General features: G+C 47.4%; 1 pseudogene; it reads left to right on the top strand.

The window, feature by feature from the left end:
- The first annotated feature begins 452 nt into the window (after positions 1-452).
- Positions 453-571, top strand: LOC139568837 (5S ribosomal RNA; annotated as a pseudogene).
- The last annotated feature ends 6,158 nt before the right edge of the window (positions 572-6,729 follow it).

Genomic DNA, 6,729 nt, shown 5'->3' on the forward strand with positions numbered 1-6,729 from the left:
AGTTTGTTTTTAGCCTAAAGCCAGCTTTTTGCCGAACTTTTCCAGAGAGAAAAAACACTTTCCATCCACCGTGGAGCGAGATTCCTTTAAATAAATAAAGAACAAACGAAACGTGACGCTACTGGTAAGCACTCAGGCAACTCAATGTAGACCTAAACTGTGGGAAGCATTGGAGTCATGCATGGGCCAGCAGTTTGCTGTTTGAAGATTCTACACTCTCTCTTCATCTCTGGTTAGAATTCACAACCCATACCAGCCTGAATATGCCTGATATCGTCTGATCTCTGAAGCTAAACAGGCTTGAGCCTGTACCTTTGTGTACTGTTGTAAGCATTATTTTATTTATAACAGTAATAATATAAAGTACATTTTACAGTGGAATGGCTATTCTAATCTTTCAACTATTTCGGTGTATATTAACTTTAAACAGTCTATCCAACATTTATTATATGGTTTAGGGCCACACCAGCCTGAATACACCAGATTTTGTCTTGAACTCGAAGCTAAGCAGGCTCGGGCCTGGTTAGTACTTGGATTGGAGACCACCTTGGAACACCAGGTGCTGTAAGCTTCTTGCCCAGTACTGTTGTGAATGCGCTTTTATTTATAACAGTAATAATATAGAGGCCATTTTAAAATGGAATGGTTATTCTAGTCTCTTGACTATTTCGGTGTACATTAACTCTAAATAGTCTATCCAAATCTCGTTCTATAGCTTACGGCCATACCAGCCTGAATACGCCTGATGTAGTCTGATCTCGGAAGCTGAGCAGGCTTGCGTATTCTTAGTACTTGGATGAGAGACCGCCTGGGAATAACCAGTGCTGTGAGGCGACCGGGAGACCCATGAGGTGGTGCACAATTGACCCAGCATTTCCCGATCGGGAGTTGCAGCGATGGGACAAGACTGTAACTACCAATCGTCTGATCTCGGAAGCTAAGCAGGCTTGCATCTGCTTAGTATTTGGATGAGAGACCTCCTTGGAATTTTTTATTTATTTTTTTATTTCACCTTTATTTAACCAGGTAGGCAAGTTGAGAACAAGTTCTCATTTGCAATTGCGACCTGGCCAAGATAAAGCAAAGCAGTTCGACACATACAAAAACACAGAGTTACACATGGAGTAAAACAAACATAGTCAATAATACAGTAGAAAAATAAGTCTTTATACAATGTGAGCAAGTGAGGTGAGATAAGGGAGGTGAAGGCAAAAAAAGGCCATGGTAGCGAAATAAATACAATATAGCAAGTAAAACACTGGAATGGTAGATTTGCAGTGGAAGAATGTGCAAAGTAGAAATAGAAATAATGGGGTGCAAAGGAGCAAAATAAATAAATAAATACAGTAGGGAAAGAGGTAGTTGTTTGGGCTAAATTATAGATGGGCTATGTACAGGTGCAGTAATCTGTGGGCTGCTCTGACAGCTGGTGCTTAAAGCTAGTGAGGGAGATAAGTGTTTCCAGTTTCAGAGATTTTTGTAGTTCGTTCCAGTCATTGGCAGCAGAGAACTGGAAGGAGAGGCGGCCAAAGGAAGAATTGGTTTTGGGGGTGACCAGAGAGATATACCTGCTGTAGCGCGTGCTACAGGTGGGTGCTGCTATGGTGACCAGCGAGCTGAGATAAGGGGGGACTTTACCTAGCAGGGTCTTGTAGATGACCTGGAGCCAGTGGGTTTTGCGATGAGTATGAAGCGAGGGCCAGCCAACGAGAGCGTACAGGTCGCAGTGGTGGGTAGTATATGGGGCTTTGGTGACAAAACAGATGGCACTGTGATAGACTGCATCCAATTTATTGAGTAGGGTATTGGAGGCTATTTTGTAAATGACATCGCCGAAGTCGAGGATTGGTAGGATGGTCAGTTTTACAAGGGTATGTTTGGCAGCATGAGTGAAGGATGCTTTGTTGCGGAATAGGAAGCCAATTCTAGATTTAACTTTTGATTGGAGATGTTTGATGTGAGTCTGGAAGGAGAGTTTACAGTCTAACCAGACACCTAGGTATTTGTAGTTGTCCACATATTCTAAGTCAGAGCCGTCCAGAGTAGTGATGTTGGACAGGCGGGCAGGTGCAGGCAGCGATCGGTTGAAGAGCATGCATTTAGTTTTACTTGTATTTAAGAGCAATTGGAGGCCACGGAAGGAGAGTTGAATTGCATTGAAGCTCGCCTGGAGGGTTGTTAACACAGTGTCCAAAGAAGGGCCAGAAGTATACAGAATGGTGTCGTCTGCGTAGAGGTGGATCAGAGACTCACCAGCAGCAAGAGCGACATCATTGATGTATACAGAGAAGAGAGTCGGTCCAAGAATTGAACCCTGTGGCACCCCCATAGAGACTGGCAGAGGCCCGGATAACAGACCCTCCGATTTGACACACTGAACTCTATCAGAGAAGTAGTTTGTGAACCAGGCGAGGCAATCATTTGAGAAACCAAGGCTGTCGAGTCTGTCGATGTCCATCACCAGATCCTCAGAGTCGAAAGCCTTGGCCAGGTCAATGAATACGGCTGCACAGTATTGTTTCTTATCGATGGCGGTTAAGATATCGTTTAGGACCTTGAGCGTGGCTGAGGTGCACCCATGACCAGCTCTGAAACCAGATTGTATAGCGGAGAAGGTATGGTGGGATTCGAAATGGTCGGTAATCTGTTTGTTGACTTGGCTTTCGAAGACCTTAGAAAGGCAGGGTAGGATAGATATAGGTCTGTAGCAGTTTGTGTCAAGAGTGTCCCCCCTTTGAAGAGTGGGATGACCGCAGCTGCTTTCCAATCTTTGGGAATCTCAGACGACACGAAAATGGGGTTGAACAGGCTAGTAATAGGTGTGGCAAGAATTTCGGCAGATAATTTTAGAAAGAAAGGGTCCAGATTATCTAGCCCGGCTCTTGCAGCTCATTCAGAACATCAGCTGACTGGATTTGGGAGAAGGAGAAATGGGGAAGGCTTGGGCGAGTAGCTGTGGGGGGTGCAGTGCTGTTAACCGGGGTAGGGGTAGCCAGGTGGAAAGCATGGCCAGCTGTAGAAAAATGCTTATTGAAATTCTCAATTATAGTGGATTTATCGGTGGTGACAGTGTTTCCTATCTTTAGTGCAGTGGGCAGCTGGGAGGAGGTGTTCTTATTCTCCATGGACTTTACAGTGTCGCAGAACTTTTTTGAGTTTGTGTTGCAGGAAGCAAATTTCTGCTTGAAAAAGCTGTGTATATTGGTTTCTAGATTCCCTGAAAAGTTGCATATCACGGGGGCTGTTCGATGCTAATGCAGAACGCCATAGGATGTTTTTGTGTTGGTTAAGAGCAGTCAGGTCTAGAGAGAACCAAGGGCTATATCTGTTCCTGGTTCTACATATCTTGAATGGGGCATGCTTATTTAAAATGGTGAGGAAGGCATTTAAAAAAAATAACCAGGCATCCTCTACTGACGGGATGAGATCAATATCCTTCCAGGATACCCCGGCCAGGTTGATTAGAAAGGCCTGCTCTCTGAAGTGTTTCAGGGAGCGTTTGACAGTGATGAGTGGAGGTCGTTTGACCGCTGACCCATTACGGATGCAGGCAATGAGGCAGTGATCGCTGAGATCTTGGTTGAGAACAGCCGAGGTGTATTTAGAGGGCAAGTTGGTTAGGATGATATCTATGAGGGTGCCCGTGTTTACGGCTTTGGGGTGGTACCTGGTAGGTTCACTGATAATTTGTGTGAGATTGAGGCATCAAGCTTAGATTGTAGGATGGCTGGGGTGTTAAGCATGTTCCAGTTTAGGTCGCCTAGCAGCACGAGCTCTGAAGATAGATGGGGGGCAATCAGTTCACATATGGTGTCCAGAGCACAGCTGGGGGCAGAGGGTGGTCTATAGCAGGCGGCAACGGTGAGAGACTTGTTTTTAGAGAGGTGGATTTTTAAAAGTAGAAGTTCAAATTGTTTGGGTACAGACCTGGATAGTAGGACAGAACTCTGCAGGCTATCTTTGCAGTAGATTGCAACACCGCCCCCTATGGCCGTTCTATCTTGTCTGAAAATGTTGTAGTTAGGGATGAAAATTTCAGAATTTTTGATGGTCTTCCTAACCCAGAATTCAGACACGGCTACAACATCCAGGTTGGCAGAGTGTGCTAAAGCAGTGAATAAAACAAACTTAGGGAGGAGGCTTCTAATGTTAAAATGCATGAAACCAAGGCTATTATGGTTACAGAAGTCATCAAAAGAGAGCGCCTGGGGAATAGGAGTGGAGCTAGGCACAGCAGGTTCTGGATTCACCTCTACATCACCAGAGGAACAGAGGAGGAGTAGGATAAGGGTACGGCTAAAAGCTATGAGAATTGGTCGTCTAGAACGTCTGGAACAGAGAGTAAAAGGAGGTTTCTGGGGGCGATAAAATAGCTTCAAGGTATAATGTAAAGACAAAGGTATGGTAGGATGTGAATACAGTGGAGGTAAACCTAGGTATTGAGTGATGATGAGAGAGATATTGTCTCTAGAAACATCATTGAAACCAGGTGATGTCATCGCATGTGTGGGTGGTGGAACTGAAAGGTTGGATAAGGTATAGTGAGCAGGGCTAGAGGCTCTACATTGAAATAAGCCAATAAACACTAACCAGAACAGCAATGGACAAGGCATATTGACACTAAGGAGAGGCATGCTTAGTCAAGTGATCATAAGGGTCCAGTGAGTAGAGGTTGGTTGGGGTCACGGCGATTCAGACAGCTAGCCGGGCCATCGGTAGCAAGCTAGCATAGGATGTTTTTAGCCACCTTGTGCATTTCCGTCAGTAGATTAGTGGGGTTCCGTGTGGTAGAGGGGATCAAATCCAATTGGCAAAATAGATATAGTTATAGTGACCCTAGAAAAATTGTCCGATAGACTTATTCAGATAGCAGCCGATAAGATAGCTAACGATTAGCGGGCCGCAGATGGGCGTTCAGGGAGCGTCGCGACGGAGGGCCCAGTTGGATAACTCCCTCGGGCAGATAACGTCGGTAGTCCAGTCGTGAAGGCCCGGTGGGGCTCCGCATTGGCAGTAAAACGGGTCCGGATAGGTGATTGTAGCCCAGGAGGGGCTGATAGAACTCTTCAGCTGGCTAGCTCCGGAATAATTGATGTTTGCTCCGGGATCGACGTAAACAGGTAGTCACACGGATAGCAGCTAGCTAGCTGCGAAATCCAGGTGTAAATGTCCAGAGCTTGCGGTTGAAATCCGGGGATATGGAGAGAAAAATAGGTCTGGTATGTTCTGGTCTGAGTCGCGTTGTACAAAACTGGCGACAGATTTTCGATCTAAAGGAATAGCTGAAGACCACAAACCGTGGTTAGCTGAATACTAATGTTAGCTGCTACTCTAACCTGGTGGTCCCAGCGCCCACGACCCACGTGGAGTTCCAGGTCTCCGGCAGCCTCTGGAACTGCCGATCTGCGGCCAACAAGGCAGAGTTCATCTCAGCCTATGCTTCCCTCCAGTCCCTCGACTTCTTGGCACTGACGGAAACATGGATTACCACTGATAACACTGCTACTCCTACTGCTCTCTCCTCGTCTGCCCACGTGTTCTCGCACACCCCGAGAGCTTCTGGTCAGCGGGGTGGTGACACTGGGATCCTCATCTCTCCCAAGTGGACATTCTCTCTTTCTCCCCTGACCCATCTGTCTATCGCCTCCTTTGAATTCCATGCTGTTACAGTTACCAGCCCTTTCAAGCTTAACATCCTTATCATTTATCGCCCTCCAGGTTCCCTTGGAGAGTTCATCAATGAGCTTGACGCCCTGATAAGTTCCTTTCCTGAGGATGGCTCACCTCTCACAGTTCTGGGTGACTTTAACCTCCCCACGTCTACCTTTGACTCATTCCTCTCTGCCTCCTTCTTTCCACTCCTCTCCTCTTTTGACCTCACCCTCTCACCTTCCCCCCTACTCACAAGGCAGGCAATACGCTTGACCTCATCTTTACTAGATGCTGTTCTTCCACTAATCTCATTGCAACTCCCCTCCAAGTCTCCGACCACTACCTTGTATCCTTTTCCCTCTCGCTCTCATCCAACACTTCCCACACTGCCCCTACTCGGATGGTATCGCGCCGTCCCAACCTTCGCTCTCTCTCCCCCGCTACTCTCTCCTCTTCCATCCTATCATCTCTTCCCTCTGCTCAAACCTTCTCCAACCTATCTCCTGATTCTGCCTCCTCAACCCTCCTCTCCTCCCTTTCTGCATCCTTTGACTCTCTGTCCCCTATCCTCCAGGCCGGCTCGGTCCTCCCCTCCTGCTCCGTGGCTCGACGACTCATTGCGAGCTCACAGAACAGGGCTCCGGGCAGCCGAGCGGAAATGGAGGAAAACTCGCCTCCCTGCGGACCTGGCATCCTTTCACTCCCTCCTCTCTACATTCTCCTCTTCTGTCTCTGCTGCTAAAGCCACTTTCTACCACTCTAAATTCCAAGCATCTGCCTCTAACCCTAGGAAGCTCTTTGCCACCTTCTCCTCCCTCCTGAATCCTCCTCCCCCTCCTCCCCCCTCCTCCCTCTCTGCGGATGACTTCGTCAACCATTTTGAAAAGAAGGTCGACGACATCCGATCCTCGTTTGCTAAGTCAAACGACACCGCTGGTTCTGCTCACACTGCCCTACCCTGTGCTTTGACCTCTTTCTCCCCTCTCTCTCCAGATGAAATCTCGCGTCTTGTGACGGCCGGCCGCCCAACAACCTGCCCGCTTGACCCTATCCCCTCCTCTCTTCTCCAGACCATTT

Source organism: Salvelinus alpinus, chromosome 2, assembly GCF_045679555.1.
Source record: "Salvelinus alpinus chromosome 2, SLU_Salpinus.1, whole genome shotgun sequence".
NCBI classification, from domain to species: Eukaryota; Metazoa; Chordata; class Actinopteri; order Salmoniformes; family Salmonidae; genus Salvelinus; species Salvelinus alpinus.